Genomic DNA, 19,971 nt, shown 5'->3' on the forward strand with positions numbered 1-19,971 from the left:
TTAGATGTATTGCCAAGGCTCAGAGCTGATGGCATACAAGACTGTAACAGTAAAAGTCATAAAGGAGAGAGAGAGAGAGAAAGAGGAGGGAGAGAGTTGGAGGGAAGGAGAAGGGGAGAGAGAAAGGGTGAGAAAGGGAGTGAGAGGAAAAAAAAGAGAAAAGAAAGAAAAGAGAAAAGAAAAACTGGTCATGGGATCCTCATGCAGAGCAGAAATGTTAATGGCTAAGGCATCGGGGGACCTAAGGCACTGTACAGCAGTCCTTTGTCATTCTTCCCAAAATATTCCATATCAGGGAATTTTGCCTTCCTCATAACTCCTCAGTCAAAGAGTTGGTTGTGCCAGAAGACATACTTATGTGTCCTGTGGTTCCCAGGAGGTTGACTGACTGGAGGCTGACTTCAGGAGGTTGCAAGGCTCTATAGAAGTCATCTGTTGAAGACCAGTAGGCAAAGCAGAATGTCTTCCAGGTATTGTTGACTTTGCTCACTTTCTGATGTTTTCAAGATGGATGTTTCTAAGGAGCCTTTTCCATGAACTCCCGCAGCATACTTTTTTTGTCACAGAGCTTACTGCCTGAGTTCCAGTGGTTCAACACAACTCCATTGTGCTAGGTGCACAATGAATTGTGTAGGAACATTAGTCAATATGCCAAAAAGCGCAGGCATCGGGAGTTTACTTTAAGCTGTATTCCTCAAACACTACTTCAGACCTTCTCCACAGATGGTTTTGGAATAATCTCTTCCTTTGAAGTGGAATCAGTGTTGGATGTAGACATGAGAACTCTCTCTTTCTGGCATTTCTCTAAAATATCATGTGAAGACACACACAGACAAACCCAATTGGAGCACTAACTGTTTACAGAGAGGAACATTTTGGTGCTCTCAAACTCTGTGGTGCTAGTTGTCTCATTGCTTGTTCTCCTTTTCTTTTCAGTATGTATGTTTCATAATAGATATCCAGTAGAGCTGGGTGTCATACTGTCAACAAATCATTCACACCCAGGAGAAACAGCTCAGAGATAAACCTACAAAATTGTTTTTGTCCCAAACAAGAGTGATAGATGATTCTGAAATGTGAAGACAGCTCATAAACATTTGCCATAAAATCCAGTTAGTCAAAGTTGCTTTTCCCCACAACTAAAGTGCTGGGACACTGCAAAATTGCAGTTCTAATTTTGGCTGTCTCAGAGCAGGGATTTGAATTAATGTATCCTACCCAGAAGAACACCTGAAAAAGCAGGCCACATAGTCATTTTTATGCTTTCCTCTTGCCTGATGAATATTTTAAAAGTCTGTGAAAAATATCACAGGTCCAACAGAAAAGAGTGAGGAAGATCTACCTCTACGAAAATACCATTATATCAGAGTACTGCTTTGGTAACCTCTATGTGCTGTAAATGATCAGATCCCTACACCAAGAATTTTGCATACTGACCCAGTGCATTTCATACGTTACATAACTTCTCTGGGCCCTGGGTTATTAGATAAAAGAGGTAAAATCAGGATACTTTTTGCTGATCTAAAATATGGCTTCTCTGTCTTTATTTCAAGTATGCCAAAATAAAATCTGCTGTTTCACATTGAACAGAATATTTTCCACGAACCTCAAATGACTGGGTTTTCTTTTCAACAAAAAGGAGAAAGAACTATATCTGCCAGAAAGAAAAAAAATGACCCAAAATGAAATATTTATATTTCAATCCAGCCTTCAGGTAGGAGGATGCATCTCTTGAATGGCTGTAATATGTAGGTCTGATTTGAAGAGCTGCTGAATATCTCCTGTCTAATTGACTTTAACTCAGGTGCACCAGTAAAGGCTGAGATACTCTGCAGCGCTGAGAATCACCTCTGGAACATTAAAAAGGTAGAGGCGCAAATGTCAGCAGGTTTAAGTAAACAAAGAGAGAGCCATGCTAATTTACAGTACAAAGAGCTCAGTATAGTGTTTGTTGCCAGGCTCAGGAAGGTGTTGCAAGGTTTTGTTACCTCTTACTTTCATTTTCTACAGTAAGGGAACAAGGCTAATAATATCCCAGTCACCCTGTGACTGGTATTCATACACTAACAATTAAAAAAAGCAAATGTTCTGTGACTTTCGTGGTTCTAAAGTAATTACTCAATACTAATAACCCCAAACGTACCTGAGAAAGGTGCCTTTACAGAAAAATGTATCATAACTATCACAGAGGAAATCAAATTTTAAAACCAATATATCTGTAGGATAAGTTCTGCCCTCAGATATACCTAATTCAAAATTTGGACCTGCTGCTCTGAATCTATGCTTGTACAGAAACAGAAATAAATGACTGAGTGTGTCAGTGCAGCTTATTGCCAATTTGTATGTCTGAGTAGAGGGAGAAAAATATCTACCCAACATAATCTACTGGACCTCCTAAAATCACAACAGTGGATATAAATGGCACTGAAGAATATGACACAAATTAGCAGTGAAATGTGGAGAAATTCTTGTAACTAGAAAATTAATAATAGTGACACAGGAAGTCTTGCAAGAGGATAGAGGAGCAGGCATAAGTTCAGGAAAGGATTTTACAGCTCTTGCTGTGACAAGTGTGCATGTGCCTTTTCTGCAGGCACATATACTTCAGTGTTAGGAGACATATCCAGCTCTGTGTAACACTTAGATCACCCATTACATACAGAGGAAGAGTTACCTGCATACATTTTAATTCAAAGAAGGAAGTGAAGGGTACTGAGGATGTTAGTTAGGATCTAATCCTGAAATCACTAATCTACCTGTTTATCTAATAGAGAGTTGCTCATCTGTGGAGGGCATTGGGAAGTGCATGTGCTACTGAAAAAGATGTTGAGATTCAGGAACACAAGAGAATTGATGTTAATGGAGATGACAGCTTGAGTGTCTGGCTGCTGCATAACAGCAGAGTACAACTGCTTAAATGTCCTGGGTTAAAGCCTTGTCTTATAAACTGTGTTGGACAAATATGAGACAGACTCTGCATGAGATGTGATGTTAGCATCTCCAGAAAAAAATGTCTGAATAATTGAATCTAAAAGATCAGAAGAGAGCTACTTTAAAGCATTCATGACTTTGTGGATGACTTTGAAATGCAATCTGTTAGGACACAAAGTTGCATAAATACTTCTAATCAAATAGAGTCTGTATATCTCTTCCTTGATTTTTCTTAATTAACAAAGGAAAATTGAATGAAGATTTTAATAAACCCCAGACTCTCTCAGCTCTTTCCTTTACCCTAAAGAGACAATCAAGGGTAGATGGAGAAAGTCAAGACCCTTCAGTTCCATTGCCTTCCCAGCATTAGTTTGCTGACAGTATCTTATTTAAATTCAACGTGTTTGACTATGGATATTTTTCTAGTGTCCTGCTTCTACTCTTCCTATTGTGATTTTTACTTTTTTTCTTCCTTTTACCTTTTTATGTACACAGATGCTTATACAGAATCCTGGAGACAAAAGCTATTTTTGCAGTTTGCCAAAGATACTGGTTAAGTCTGTTGAAGAAATTTCTCTCTAGCAGCCTGGCACCAGGCATGACCATTCCCCAGGCTCACTTTGCAACAGTTAAGAAAACACAGCCTGAATTCTGACATCATTATCAAAAGACTTTCTTTCACAGGGGAAGGGGGTGACACTGGGAGACTATGACTTAATATGGCCCCCTGTATTTGCTGCTCCCTTAGGAAGAAAATATTCAGTTCTTGTCAGATCTCCCTAGAAGTGCTCATTGCCAGGCAAAGTTAATGGTGAAAATATAGTTATTCTAGCAAAATAAAAGGTGATCTTGTTGATTACAAAGCAGGAAACTTTGTTTAAAAAAAGAAAGCTAAATATAAAGAATAAAATTTTGATTAATGTTTCCACTGGGGACATTCTTTAGCTCCTATAGGGTCAATTCCCCATCTTTCTCAATTAGCCTTAGAGTTATTGAAGAGTTAGATCTATTTCTTCACCTAAATTAATTTTTCCTTTCTAGTTCTTATCCCTTAGCTTATTTGAGGATTAATTACACTATTGTCCACACATATACAATTGAAGCATCATTTGAACTTTCTAAAGCTACATTTGTCTTTATTAAAGCTGAAAAATGTTGGGGCATCTCTTTCTTCTGGACTGAGATGGAATATTAGAATATCCTCTGCTCTCCCTTATGTTTCTCATCAGACCTCCTATCTCCTCTCTCTCTGTATCTCTTTCTTTCTTGACCTTTTTTTCTTTTTTCTTTTTTTTTTTTTTTTTGTCATAATAGGAATCTCATTTTAGGATTTAGACCAAGTGTGGCTGTGATAATCCATCCTTTCTCCACTCACTTTGAGCAGCTAGATTACTAATTTCAAATTCTTTCTTCGTGTCTGCTTTTTTCCAAAAAAGGGAATGAAAGAATGAAGGAAATCTCTGGAATTTATATTTCTGTTACTGTTCTTGATTACCGCACTTTTTCTAGTTTCAGATTTTCTTACAATTACCATTGTCTCAAGACTCTAGAAAAGTGTATCAATCCTTTAATATTTAGGAGCATTCATTATACCGACATCTTTACTTGACCTCTTAATTCTGGATTTCCATATACCTGTCAAGGCTAACCTGTCCCGATCCAATATCGGGAGGGTTTTGTTACGATCCCAAGGACGAGATTAAGATGATAAAACTGGTCAAATATCGTACAGCCTTAAGGTGAAGGAGAGAGGAAAAAAGAGTAAGGGGAAAAGATAGAGAAAGTCGGGAAAGGAGAGAAGAAGCTAGCTACCACCACTCCAAGGCCGATGATGTTCTGCTGACTCCATTCAAATTACAGCTCAAGCTGGGTGCCTCCGATGAGGGACCCCAAACAAAGAAATCCCTGGGCAATTATAGTTTTTTCAAATTAAGTTTCCCACCCCTCACGTGGTAGTTCAGACCAATAGTAATATTTAGGTCTGGGGTCTCCTGCTCCTTATTGGGTCTCATCACTGTCCCTAGGTAGGCCGTTTACTGTTGCCGTTTCTGCTGACAGGTGTGTCTCCATTCTTGGGTCCAGCCACTAGCTCTCAAGGTCCTGACAAAGAAGGTGATAACTCCAGCAATTAGCACTGTTTCAGCAGTGCACAGGAATGCAAATTGCTGGCAACTCCCTTATCATTCCTGCCTGCACCAGCTCGGGGGCCCTTTCTCACTGTACTAGCGAGTGCAGCCTAAGGCTTCAGCAAATTTAGCCACTCATGCTAAGCAAGTTTTATAAAAGTTGTGCTAAGCAGCAATAATTTACAGTCCAGGTCCCAAAGTCTCTGCCCGATCGTGCCCTGGTTCGGCGCAGGCTTGGTGTGTTCTGGGTGGTTGCAGGGAGACCATTTTGGGGGTTGCAGAAGCTTAGTCCTGTTTCTGCCGGGGACAGATGGCTTGTTCGGGGTTATGGTTTGCTTGCACCTTATGTACCGAGAAATGTTTTAAAAAGTTCACTCATCTGTCTGCTACATAACCTTAAACTATGGAATTTGGAAATGCCTTTCAGAAATTTGACATGACTTCAAATTAGCTTTTAGTTCTGGGCTTACATTCCTGATGATATGTCCTGACTGCATGTGAGAAAGAAGCTTAGTTCTGCACCATCCCAATCATTTTTTCCTTCTTCCGTGCTGCACACATTAGTTAACTCTGCAACCTGGGCACATGATATTTAGTGAACCACAGCATTCTCTGCTTGATCCGCTGGCTGGATAATTGGTGATTATGGAGAGCATTTAAGCATAACCAGAGAATCCATGCTTGATTTATTGATAGCAAAGATGACAGCTTTACCACTTTATGTGCTTTTTCTAGAATATTCATCCTTATTTTAGTTTGCAATTTTGGGGGGTCTATGCAAAAGGCTAATTCTGGTCCAGTTGGTCTTTCCCATTCCCACTTACCTTCCTCCACTTCTTTTAGGCTCTCTAAAATAACTTGCTATTTGACAATAAGGTCAGTCATCTGGTTTGTAGGACATGAGTGTTCACTGTCTGCTGCAAAACAGTCACAGCACTGCTATTCAGTGTGTTGCTATTGCAGTATTGTTTATCTTGGATTTGTGGTTATTTCTTCACTGAAAGTTTCAAAAGGTCAGCTTTGTCCCAGTAAGAAATAGGAAAAATTTTGAAATCACAATCTGGAAACCCTTTTTCTTGCCCATTTCTATTTTTACATTACTTTTCTTCCTCTCTGAAGGCTTTGGGGGCAACTAATCTGAGGTCAAAGGCTCAAATAACCCATTGACACAACCATCGCCAGCTGCCTCTTCTGCTAAGCTTACCAGATGTGAAAGTCAAACCACATGAGTGAAGATTGAAATAAAGCTTTAGACCCTAACCAAGTAAATAACAGAACACAAAAAGTCCCATTCACAAATCTGGATTACACATTGTTCACCTTGTCCTCCTCTTCCTCAGATGTGAGGTGGTTAATCACAATAATTCAAGGAATACACCCAAAAGAGTGGAAAAGCCCAAAGTTTTTCATGAACACTGATAGAAGGAATTATACTTCAACAACTTAATCTTGCATTACAAAGAGTAAATGCTAAACAATTCAAAACAGCTATGCCATAGCAAATCATGTTCTATGGCAATATATATAAAACACGAAAATGCTGATTATGTGGATATAGAATGAAATTAAAAACATACCAGATGTGAAACATAAATGTGTAATATCAGAAGTAAAAATTGTTTCAAAGAAACATTCAAGGTAAAGTTCATAATCACTTGACTATGTTTGTAAGATTTTATCAGTGTGAATAAGGGAAAAATATTAGCTACTTGGGCTTTAGCTGTGTCTTCTAATCTTTTGCCTTTAGAAGGCCCTGACTCTTCTCCTGTAATTCTGCTTTGACTAAATAAAGCAAATATATCTAAGCTGCTTGTCATAGTTACTCATAGTTACTAATGCTAAACTGCTACTCATATTCTTTGCTTATTTTATCACTAATGGCTATTTTCTACTATTGCATATAGTGTCCTATACTAAGTATTATACTTAGGCATAATGAAAGAGACAGAGTTAAACCAAAGGTCTTCAGAATGTGCAAAAAGTTGAGCAGGTTTTCCTGTCTCTCAAAGCCTCTAGGATAGTAGAAGCTGGATCATTACCATCCATTTTATCAACTACTGAACAGGAAAATCAGTCAATTGTACAAAAGGTGTAGCTGGACTGCTGAGGCATAAATGTACTGCAGAACTAGCTTTCCTATCATTTCAGAGAAGGAAACTGGTCATAGAAGTTGGAGAGGGGAAAGGGAAAGTAAGGTGGAAATTGATGGTAGAAATCAGACAGAATTTAAAAGGAACCTGTCAAAGTTCCACAGAAAGTATTAATGTTTGTTGTACAGGAAAAGGCCAGGGTAAAGCAAATGTCACCCCTATCTTCAACAAGGCAAGAAGGAGGATCCACAGAGCCCTGTCAGCCTTACTGCAATCCTTGGGAGGGTGATGGAGGAAATCCTCCTGGAAACTATTTCCAAACATGTGAAGGACAAGAACATGACTGGGAGTAGTCAGCATGGATGTACAATGGGAAAATCATGCTTGACCAATCTAATAGCCTTCTACAATGAAATGCCTGTGGCTGAAAGGAGAGTAGTTGATATTGTTTATCTTAACTTTAGCAAGGCTTTTGAGACTGCAGCATCCATAGCATCCTCATTGACAATCTGGTGATTGGATCAATTGGTGATTATCTATGGACTAGATAAGCATACACTTGGGTGGACTGAAACCTGGCTGAACTGCCAGGCTGAAAGGGTTGTTTTGATCGGTGGGATAAAGCCTGGTTGGAGGCCAGTCACTAGTGATGTACCCCAGGGGCTGCAACTGGAGTCAATACTGTTTGACACCTTCATTAATGACCTGGATGCTGGGACAGAGTGCACTCTCAGTTTTTAGATAATACAAAATTTGGAGGAATATTTGATACATTGCATGGCTGTGCTGCCATTCAGAGGGACCTCAGTAGGCTGGAGAAATGGGCTGACAGGAATCTCATGAAGTTCAACAAAGGGTAATGCAAAGTCATGTACCTGGGGAGGAATAACCCCTGGCACCAGGACAAGCTGGGGGTCAACTGACTGGAAAGCAGCTTTGTATAGAAGGACCTGGTGTCCTGGTGGACACCAAGCTGAACATGAGCCAGCAATATGCCCTTTTGACAAAAAAGACCAATTATATCCTGGGCTGCATAAAGAGCACTGCCAGCAGGTCAAGGGGAGGTGACCCTTCCCCTCTTCTCAGCTTTGGTGAGGCCACATCTGCAGTGGTGTGCCCATATCTGGGCTCCCCAGTGCAAGAAAAACATGGGCCTCCTGGAGTGGCTCTAGTGAAGGGCCACAAAGATGATTAAGGGACTGAAGCATCTCTCATACAAGGAAAGTCTGAGACAGCTGGGACTTTTTCGCCTGGAGAAGAGAAGGCTCAGGGAAAATCTTAATATGTATAAATACTTGATGGGGGGGAAGGGAAAGAAGATGGACCCAGACTATTCTCAGCATCACACAGTGACAGGGCAATGGCCAGGACAATGGGCATAAACTTAATTATATGAAATTCTGTTTAAACATAAGAAAAAGCTTTTTTTTTGCTGTGAGGAGAGACACTGGAGCAGGTTGCCTAGAGAGGCTGTAGAGTCTCCATTCTTGTACATTCAAAACCTGAATGAACAGGGCTCTGAGCAACCTGCTCCAGGTGACCATGCTTTCAGCAGAGGATTTGGACTAGACAGTCTCCAGAGGTTCCTTCCAGCTTCAGTGACTGTGATTCTGTGAGATAACACTGTCCAAATGAGTCAGTTATAAACAGGACCCTGGCTCTAGGTGTCTACACACAGACATATATGAGACTGATCTCAGCCAGAAAAACAGTTACAACCTGTAAACCTAAACCTTATACAATCTGAGTTTTAAAAATGAGCTTTGCTCAGAAGATTTTTAGAATGCAGTAGAAGCAGTTCTTAAATTCTGGGAAGGGATTAGCAAAATTATGTTGGAAGTTCAGAGAAACAATGCAACAGATAGTGCTGTTTGATGTTCTTTCTGCTTTCTTCCTTGGTGTTGTACACTGTCTAGAAACAGTTCAGGTCATGTTAGGACACCTTCATCTTCATCTTCTTTCTCCTTTTGGCCAATAATTTCAGCTTTCAAAACTGTTGAAGCTGAGTATCCTTCATTTTCTGGAGTGTCCTTCCTCATTTCCCAGGTCTTATTTATCTCTACCAAAGTTTCACATTATGAACAGCTTTTAGTGGTCATTTATGTTGCATATATATTCCTGTTTTGCTCTCCTTGTAAGCATGTATTTTCTTTTTTTATATATAAAGCATATAATCTATATTATTTCGCCTTTTATTCCCTTCACACACACACACAGAGCAAAGTCTTGAGCCATCTTTTATGTTTGAAATCCAAGAGTAACACATTCATATGAACAGCTGGGTAACTTTCATGCTACATGCAAATCAGTTAATAAAGTAACAAACCCCAGAAAAATGGGACAAAAACCTACAATAGTTCAAATTGTAGACTAGATATAAATCTCTTACTGTTCAGAAAATTGTGTTCATTGTCTTTTATTTTTAGAAAATTCATTACAAGAACTTAAAAAGGAGGTGTATTCTTTCACATCATGGCATGTTCAGGAATTCCATTTTTATCCTGTAACTGTATTCAGTTGGGAACATGCAGTGAACCAGCAGGACAAGGTTCATTTCAGAAACTTGGCAAAGTAGGACAGTGTCCTACCAATGACCAAAATAAAATAAAATAAAATAAAATAAAATAAAGAGGCTTGCTTCCATTTTTCTATTTGCTTGTGCATTTGTTCATATAATGATGTAAAAGATGTAAATTTAAGATAAGTACTGAACAGAAAAAATAAAACTGAACATAAAAATAATGCATTTTAATGCACAAAGCTTATTTTACATAATGGAAATAGGCATAGGGTGTAGACTTTCTACTTGTTGGGCAAATTGATAGGACATTCAGGATTACATGTACAGCAACTTGGAATGATACTGAAGAAAATGGTGGAGTTATAATCCATCCTTTCACTTTAGCACTGAAAATGATGACATTTCTCTGAGTTAATTCCGGCACAGTTTGAATATTGATTAAAATCCACACAAGTCAAAGAATTGAAACTAATCAGCCAGTCATTCCTATCAAGTAAAGATTTTCCTGGGTATCCAGAAAGGGTGGCATCTAAAACAATTAGTTACTTTTGAAATCAAAAAATTCAAGACACTAGAAAACCTGGAAATAAAGCAAAGGAAACACTTTTGAATTCCTATGCCCTCAGTGTGTTTTAAATGCTTTGATTACATACTACCTTCCACTTCTCTATAAGACTTGCAATCTCAGTTTCGCAGCTCTCATACAAATATGGGTTCCAACCTCATCAGACTTGCTCTCTAGCGGGTAGGCTTAACATTGACCTTATCAACAATGATATCAACATATCATACTCAAATGGTCACACATTCCATGCATTTGGGAGTTATCCTGACTTAACACTGATGATCTCACAATTAAGATTTAAACATTTTTAATTTTTAAATCTCAAACTGAGCGCTGTCAGATTAACCTCCTCTGTGGCATAGATATAGCTGCATAACACATACACAAACTCAGGTAGGCATGAGCAGCAGTGGGCTTTTTAAGCAAAATCCAAGATACTGACAGAAATTTAATTGGATTTCTGTGACTTGCACTGTTCTATCAGTTTACTGATAGCATCATTTTTAAAGGCCTGGTTTATGGAGGTCTCATTTAATCACCTTACCTTTTATATATTTCAATAGATGGGTTTGCTTTTCTTGACTGATTCCTGAGGAGGGACACTTAGCTTTGACTCACTCCTCCTAATTTCATACATTTCACTAAAACCAATCAGGAACGCAGGTGCCCCCCAGCTTTGTGCCTCCTCCTGATTCCCTTGTAGCCAGTGAAAAGACATTACACTTTTAGACAGTGATTCAAGTCTCAGGTGAACTATGGACGTATTGTTTAATTGCCTTAAGCTAAGCTGGGAAGGATCAAACCTTATTGATGGAGTTACAGGAAAGGTGGCTAGCCCTTTGGAAATGAGCCCTGGTGAATGATTAACTATATTTTTATATAGTATATCACACAACTACATGGTTAGTCAGAATAAGAAATATGATATAGTTCTGCAAAACATTTTGGGTTGAAAAAGAATAATATGTTGGCAAGAATCCCCTTAAGGTCAATGTATTCCATTCCAGTATAATTATATATTTGCAGTGATATTGCCTATGCTCATGTCAAAGGACTTTTTAACTAGTAGTGCATATTCAGTGACAGGAGAATTCATCTCATTTTGAATGTTAAAAAATAAATACTCTAGGTCTAAGCTATTCACCCCTTACAGCCAGTGGAGAGGCATTTACAGATGGCATTGCATCTCATCAGTCTTAAACATCAATTTTAGCGTGGGATCAGTGGCCTTTTGGAAATGAAAGTTTCTCCCCAAGAAAGGAAGAATTTGATTAAGAAGAAATCTATGGGCAACCAGCTTAGATGACAACTAGCTTTCAGATGCCTATATGAAGTGAGATGCATCCAACAATAGTCGTTTGTACTTTAAGAGCTCATAACCTGAGGGGGAATTTAAAAGCATTTAGATGTAAGATCTGAGCTCCTGATATCTTATTCCCACAAGTTCATAGCTTCTATTCATCCTTGTAATTTGTGAATATCTTCTACCAGTGGCAAAATGATTGACATCGGTCATGTATTGGCGGATCATTCCCAAATCATGGATTTTTATTCTTAAATGTTCTCACCTTTTGTCTTTGTGTCATGCATCTCAGGAGTAATGATGTTTATCCTTGGGTAGATTTTCTGTATCATTAAAATTTCATGTGTTAATGTTGATGGCCCCTTCTTTTTTGCATTACAATAAGAAGGCATGATGCATGTAGACATAAAATAATGGGATATAACTGATAATCCAAGAATCAGCTTATGAAAAGCACTGCAGTACTCAAAGTACAGATCTTAGATTATTTAGAATTTTACCAAAGGGTTGTATAGAAATGTAAGACAATCTAGTGAAAAATACCAGAAGGTATATTTTTTTAGCTTTTGTTATTCTTTTTATTTCAATTTATTTTTCATCAAACCACCATGAAAAATTCAAAAGAATACTCTAAGTTTATATTCTTTGTTTTTGTACTTGCTACTTCAAAGAGATATTTTACAAAATAATGGTTTGACTCATTTATTAAAACTAACTCTGCCACCTACACTTCACTATGGAGCAGGATCTAGCAAATAATTTACCGTTGAGGTGGATTTTGTTTGTATGTATTTTTAAGTGGCTGTCATACTTCTGTAAACCTAAATCATTCACAGTTCACCCTAGTGAGAAGAGACAAGGAAATGTGAAGCTGAAATGCCTCTGCAAACAAGGCTGTTGAGAGGATCTGCTGCTGCGGAGCAGAAGCAGCAGCTTGGGGGAGAGATGAAGTCTGAGATTTGCATGATGGGGTGAGTTTGGATGCCACTATTAGAAAGTGAAATCCTCATTCTGATGAAACAGACAAGAAAAGTGCTATTTATTTAGAGTTAAAATTGCTCCTTGTGAAAATTAGTTCCCAAGTAGAAAAGTCTTCTGGCTTGACTAGGGTTTTTTTGTTTTTGTTTGTTTGTTTGTTTGTTTTTGACAGGATTTGTTTACTGAAGAAGTTTATTAAATCAGGTTTAGTGTCTCTTGAGTCCTTTCCAGCCAATGCTTAGTTTTTTTCCCATCTTGAATATACAATACATCAGGTGCATGCAACAATCTACTTTAAAACGGCAACACCAAGCCCCTCCTGGATTTTCTAATTTTCTGTTTCTAGCCTAATGTGGGAATCTGGAAACAAATAAAAGAAAAAACTGTTTTCTTCCAAAAAACCAAAAGTATACTCTTAAAAGAAAGAGGGAAAAACACAAAACAACTCCCCCCAGTAAACACTGGAACATAAGCCTTACATCAGCAGTTTTGGTACGAGTGAAAAATGAAGCGGCTTGTCAATAAATATATGCAATAAACTAAAGGGAGTGATAATGAATTGATAGAGTATTTAATTAATATGGAATTTGTGTTAGCAGATAGAGGCATATATAGCTGAGTGCTGAAGATCAGTAAACCAATTGATTGATTTTAATAAATGTCTGGGAGTCTCATAAAATTTCAGGAAGCTGGTAAGGTAGTTGACTATCTGGTTGGGTATGGCACATTAATAAACAAATATCTTTCTGTTTCAAATTTGAAGATAAGAAGAAATTCTCATGAATACTGGCAGTGGCTTCTGCTGATTCAGAGTTAAGCCAACCTCCCTGCTGCTTTGCAATGCAAACTGAATGGGAAAATTAAGGGAAGGGTAAATTATCACCAGCACGCATGATATTGTAGGCAGTCTCAAAATCTGCTCCTGGATGCAAGATCAAAGCATTTTACTTTCAGCAGATGTAACAGGAGGCCATTATGAACACTTGTCTAATGAACCGTATCCAGCTCCATGAACCATACCCAATCATGCAGGTTTCGAAAATACTGTGCAGAAGAGTCTGCTGCAAAGTTATGTCCAAGATGGGATTTTTCTCCCTGTAATATTCCTTTTTATTCCTTGAATCTTCACCAGCCCAAACTTACTCCAACGAAATGTGTAAAGATTGCTGGATTTGAGTGTGGGGATACTGGGTAACATATGTACTGCTATTGTGGAGATCTTTATCCGAAACACTGTACTTCTGCTACCAGTTCCTCCCTAGGGAAAGGCCCCTCCAATTTATCAAAACCACAGTGGGGACTTGGGAGCCACTGATTCTTCTCTGAGATCCCCTTTGGCAGAGCATTTTCGTTACAATATAGGGAATTACCTCCCTAAACTGCTGTGTTTCTACTATAGGCATTTGTTAAAACTTCCCTTCTATACAAAGCAGATAAAATACATTTTGGAACATGCAGCTGTGCTTTCATAGAAAGCCTTTAGATAAAACATACAAGAGTCCATGGCGAGGACTGCACTGTGCTCTGAGGCTGTATCAGACTTTTTTGTTTTTTTACCTCACCAGGGGGGACTGTTAATCAATTTTTCTTCACTAAGAAATATGATCAAAGTTCAGAGTTAATTTCTCCAAACAGTTGAATGGGCAAGGCTTGTTCTGAAAGGGGCCCACATTTGCTCTTCTTGTACCAATTTCAGGTTCACTGCACACTGACAGGCCCAAATCTGCATGAGAATGTCGCCTTGGTAGCTTGCTGCAGCCCGTCACTGCAGCACAGCCGTAGCATCAGTTCGGCTCTGCAACCAGGGTATTGTTTGGTGTTGGAAAATCCCTCCCTCCCGCTGAGAAGTGGCTCCATGGCAGCCCGTGAATATTACTCCACCAGCCAAGCTCAGTCTGCAAATGACGTTGTGAGTCACTGCACTCCCCGCAAGTCTGCAGTCCCCAGAATGTGCATCTGTCTGCCCGTGGCAACTGCTTGGGGCTGGTGTGATGCTTGGCAAGTTCAGCTGACTCCGAGTGGCCTCGTACCTGAATTATCTCCTGTCAAGCATCAAGTCAAGTATGAGTGAAACTGCAAATGGGAGTCTATTAAAGTTTCACGTTTCTCCACTGGAATGCCATAGATTAGAGAAGTTTTCAGAAGACACTGATTGCTGAATATGGAGCTCTGTAATGCATTATCTTTTCCTCTGTGATAATAAAACTTTGTCTTTAGTCAAGCAAATGTTCATTTCTTGCAATGAAGTCGGAAGCATTGCAACTGCAGCCTGTTGAACTATTGGCAGAGTTGAGTGTGAAGAAAGAGACAGATAACTTTCACAGATTGACCGTTTGCAAGATAAAACTGCAGTATTTTATAGACTTGTCATGTGACAGATTTAATATGAATAAAAGCGAGAGTATTATTTCACTATTTTATTACAGTTCTCGGGTTAATTACACTCTAAGATTCTGATTTGTGGCTCAGATATATCCCTTTATTTTGGCCTACAAATGAGGGCTGTGTTTCTGTGAGGTTACCTTCTTTTTTAAGCGGGAAAGCATATGGACCATATACAGGCTAGATGAACTGCAAGAAAGGCCTTTATGAGTTGTGACATCCCATAACATCATTTATGTTTTGTGTGTTTTTTAACAGAGACATCTAGGATTTGAGATGCTATGGTAAGTTAACCAAAACGAACATATTTTTGGAATTCTCTGGTACTGTGTGAAGGGTTAGAAAGACAATGAGGAGCAATTCCTTGGCCACAGTCAGGTGATGAGATTATGAAGAGGAAAGGGAGAAACTCTTTCTTTTTAAAGGTTTGGATTCTTTCAGAATTGCCTTTTTAGAACATATAGGAACCTGTACTGCTAGAATACATCATGTATATGTATTTTTTTGTGTTTGTACACTGTTTAGGATGTTTCTTTTTATGGTACATGTGTATATATGTAACATGAATATATAATGCACGCTATTATGGTCCATGTACCTATGCATGCAAAAGTGCAGTTGTTTGCTTTGTGATTTTCTTGATGAGTTAAAGGAGACTTAAAAAAAAAAAAACAAAAAGAAAGAAAGAAAGAAAGAAAGCTGGACAGAGACAGTAATGATTCATTTTACTTTATTTTGAATTTCCTTTATTTGATTTTTTAAAGGGTGACAAATGCCCAGATATCAAATGTCCTCAAATAAAACTATGTGGGGAATTTCCTATCAGTCATGAATTACTTGCAGAAATAATAGTCTTTCATTTTGAAAAGTAATAAAATGCATCACTTCACTGCAAGGTGAAGACTGAACAGGACATAAAGGTGATATTGACACCAAAAGCACTTTGTCCTCTCCAACCTTTCAGCAGAAAAAACTGTACGACCCCTTTGTACTAGGTGCTTTCTCTTCTACATTTGCATTCAGAATTTGGATCAGAGAATTGATTTTGCTAATCTCCAGGCACATTTCTTAAAAAAAATGAAATGCCTAACAATTTGCATGGGAAAGATGTTTTAAAAGAATGTACAAATTGATGAATATTTAGAAAATCATTGCTTTATAATGTCCTGGATGCCATGCAGTTATTTTTAATATAAATGTTTTAAATTAAACAGCTCTCTATTAAATTTCAGATAAGCCTGTGCCAGAGCCCTTAACTTGGATATCCTTCACATTCAAAACTCTGGGAAGTCAAATTTTAGTTTTCATATCCAAGTGTGGCTTGACAGTTTGGGAATATGCCTGTGCATAACTTTTGATTTCTGTTTGGTATTGGAGATGTTCCATGAGTCTCTGGCTTAAGACTGCAAAGTGCTTTTTGTTTGTGGGACAGATGTCCCTCTCTATTATCTTTTTACCTCCTCTTTTGGAATGTTCTCCCTATTGTAATTTCAAAGGAGGGTGATGCAGGATGACATCAGAGGGCTGTTAAATCTTGATGATAGTCTTTTCAGGTGGAAGCCCTTCTGGACAAAATGTTGACTTCTGTTCAGGACAAAGCAGATTGTCAAGTCATAACTCCAGGGAGTTGGTAACTAAGCAACAGATCAACTGTTGGAAAACTCTGATCTCCTAATTATGCTCATTTGGGAACCTTCTGACAGGGAATTCTCTGAGGGTTAGTGAGTCCAGAAGGAAGAATCTAGCATCAGAAGTCTTAAAATAAAGTCTGGCAGGAGAGAGAAGGGGGGAAGTGAAGGAGTTTTTTATGTTTTTGGGTTTTTTTTTTTTTTTTTTTTGAGAGAGAGAGAGACTCCACTTTACAAAAGAAGTCCAGGTGTAAGATCATGGATCCTTGGAAGAGTCTGACCTATGCCCTCTAGTTATAATTCTTGAAGGGTTAGAAGAAACTGAGATATTGAGTGAATTTCTTATTTTTCTTTGTTCTCCATCAGCTTGATTCAGATGCCTTAGCACAGACACGTAGTGCCATTTGAGACATCCTGAGTTATCTGAGACATCTATTTGGGCTGGCAGAAACACCATAGGACCCAAAGGGCCTGCTCCCTTTTTTTTGGAACAGGGGCTGGAGATCTTACAAAATGCACAAGGAAGTTTCAAATGGCACTAGACACCTATATTTACACAAATGAATCTTGCCCTATATGTCTTGGTCTAGCTGAAGTAAAATGCGATCAGTTTTAGCTGTACAAACCTGATGAAACTGTTTCTGCTGCTGTACAAACTCTATTCTACCTCCTTGAGCAGATTAGCTGTATAACAATGTTCCTCAAAAAGGATGGATCCTGAAAGAAACTCATGTTTAAATTGTGGTACTGATTCAGGACACCAGGGTACCTGCGTCTTGATGTTCAATTTCTGCAAAAGAGCAGAGAACCTAGGCAGTGTGCCAAAGATGCCATTAATGAAACTCTGACCTCTGAAGTCTAGATATTGAACACTGCTCTAACTCGGTCTAGCCAAAATGTTTATTGGAACCTAATACAGATATTACTACATGCTACACCATTACATGATGCAACCTTATATATCCTTTTTGCCATGAATGCCTAAATTACATTTTTATTGTTTCTTTCATTTTATATTTATTAGATGTATTATTTATTTTTCTCTAAAATAAAACTCATTCTGTTCATTGTTTGACAGCAAGCAGCGAATAAAATTATCACATAAGATTTTAGACATGTGGTGTAAAACGATCTCAAATTTGTACATCATTTCTTACTATGATGAGGCATATCTCAGCAGTAGAATGTAAAACAAAAGAAATTGAAGGAGTAAGATGTGGTGGAGGGGAGTGGGCTGACCTACGCATTTTTAAAAATATGTTCTCAAAAGACAGCTGTAAAAGGATATAAAATAATGAAAACTTTCACAGAGAACAGAAAGAAGAAAACTGTGATTGTTGAAAATTCAAAAGTAATATTCATCCCAAAATTTATATTTTTGTTTTTCCAGCAATATTAATGATCTAATTGAGAAAAGCATTCTCCAGACAAACTATGCCTCGCTTGTATCCTTAGACCATCACAGCTGTAACTGCTTTACTATTACAAGCATTTTAAGTTCATAAATTGAAAACAGATGAATCATTTCAATATCTTATGAAGAGCTATGAAAGCCAGAGAGAAAGATTTTGGAAATAAAAAAATTGGTGATGGAGGACCCTTTATGCCTGCAAGAATAATTAATTTCTAAGTCTTAAATAGTGTTGAAAGATCAGGAGAGTTACCAGTATAATTTGTTGAATACATCAGGAAACATGGTGTAAAATACATCAGAAAGATGTATTTTAATGAACACTAGATGTATGTCTGCTTGTAAGTTAAATTCAAATAGCTGTTCTTCAGAAAAAAAGTCCTATTGCATGACCCTAGTTTATACGGAATGTGAATAAGGGATTCTTAAACTGATGTATTTTTAACATATCTGAAAAATCTTATCAGACTGCTTTTATATTTCTAAATATAGACTCATACTGGTAAATTTATCAATGGTTAATGTGTTGCATTGATATTGTCAGAAGCTGGTATAGCTGATCATTTAGTGTATACTGAAATGCACAGTAATTTAGACTTACATTTATAAATATAAAGGCCCGAAAATACCATTAGGGAGATGAGTCTCACTTTTTGTACAATGTCAGTTGGAGAACTTTACCAAAGAAATCCTGAATCATGCCTATAAACTGCGAATAGAATATTTTAACAAGTTATGTAGTCGTGATTTAAAGTGATAGTAACTCTATCACATCTTTTGATAGGTTATGCCAGAATTTAACTATCCTCCAGCTGGAAAAGTATTTACTTCTAGCTGGTTGCATATAGGTATGAAAATCTGATGTAATTACACCTTTTATATTGTATAAAAGAGCTCCTTCTTTTTATAGAACCTCTTTCTAACATAGATGCTTTCAGAGCCTGATAAACTTCTTTGAGTGGCAAACAGAATAGATTGATTTTTTGAAATTTTCCCTTTGAAGTCATATTTTATTCTTCTGTCAAATATTTGTTTTATTGAATTTTGAATGATACTTGTTCTGAATTTGTTCATACCTTCTGAATTTTATTCTAGTTTCTATACCTCTGTTTTGAAACAAATCTTCAAATTGCTCAAACCTTTCAGAAGTGCCTAATGTTAATAATAATAGTCTCACTAATTTCATTTACAGAAGTAATACTACGTAAGTATGGAAGGTCACATTTGCTTTGTAGCAAAAGCATTGGTTTGAAGGACTCTTGGTTATAGGCAATAGCTACCCTCTTCTAAATGAGGATTTCATTTTCTATGTTTAGATATATGACACTGGCTGCACAAGAGCCTATTGTTCACCAAGCCTAAGGAATTCAGTTTGGTCTATCAAACTGATCCAAATTCATGATTACCTATCATTCCTCTTCTCCTGTCATACATGTTGAGCAACAATATAGCCTATTATTCATCACTGGAGAATAATGTGCAATTTGACAAGAGAAGAATGGCTGAAAAGTCACTTCAGGAATGATATTTCCAAAGCCTTCCTACTGGTCTCATAGAACATAAATATATTTGGTAGATGATCAGATGATCAGGTAATCAGAAAGTGCAGATTAAATAAAGAAAGATGGATTAATTTCTTCTTAAATGAATACAATGCAAAGAGGTCATAAGAGATTGTTCTCTTTGCTCCTGGAAGAACACAGCTATCATGTAGGAAGGAAAGAACACAGTGAGCCTTGGCTCCATTGCATTATGCATTAATAAATGTCTTTGGAAAAAAACAGAATAGTCGGCAGTGAACAAAGGCTGCTCAACTCTGTATGACTGAGTTGCTCCAGGAAATGTTTTTCTGTCTCTTCTCAGTCTCAGACAGCTCTAGCTGGTACAGTGTAACCTTGCTAATTTATTGACTTTTTTGTTTAGTATTGACTAAACTGTAAAATACAGTTAAAAAAGCCTAATCTCTATTGTGGCATTCTGCTCTGTCATTGATGAAATTACATGTGTGTAAAAACAGGAGAGCATCTTATTCCAGC

The 19,971-nt window shown here is 37.7% G+C and overlaps 1 long non-coding RNA gene across 1 annotated transcript in view; it reads left to right on the top strand.

Moving 5' to 3' along the window:
- Positions 1-16,626, top strand: part of LOC112994798 (uncharacterized) — a 33,324-nt gene extending 16,698 nt beyond the window's left edge. Inside the window, exons 2-3 of the long non-coding RNA XR_003262028.2 lie at positions 12,373-12,507; positions 14,211-16,626. This is a non-coding gene — a long non-coding RNA (uncharacterized LOC112994798). The remainder of the gene's footprint in view (positions 1-12,372; positions 12,508-14,210) is intronic.
- Positions 16,627-19,971: the final 3,345 nt, after the last annotated feature.

The sequence above is a fragment of the Dromaius novaehollandiae genome, chromosome 3 (assembly GCF_036370855.1).
Source record: "Dromaius novaehollandiae isolate bDroNov1 chromosome 3, bDroNov1.hap1, whole genome shotgun sequence".
Classification (NCBI taxonomy): Eukaryota; Metazoa; Chordata; class Aves; order Casuariiformes; family Dromaiidae; genus Dromaius; species Dromaius novaehollandiae.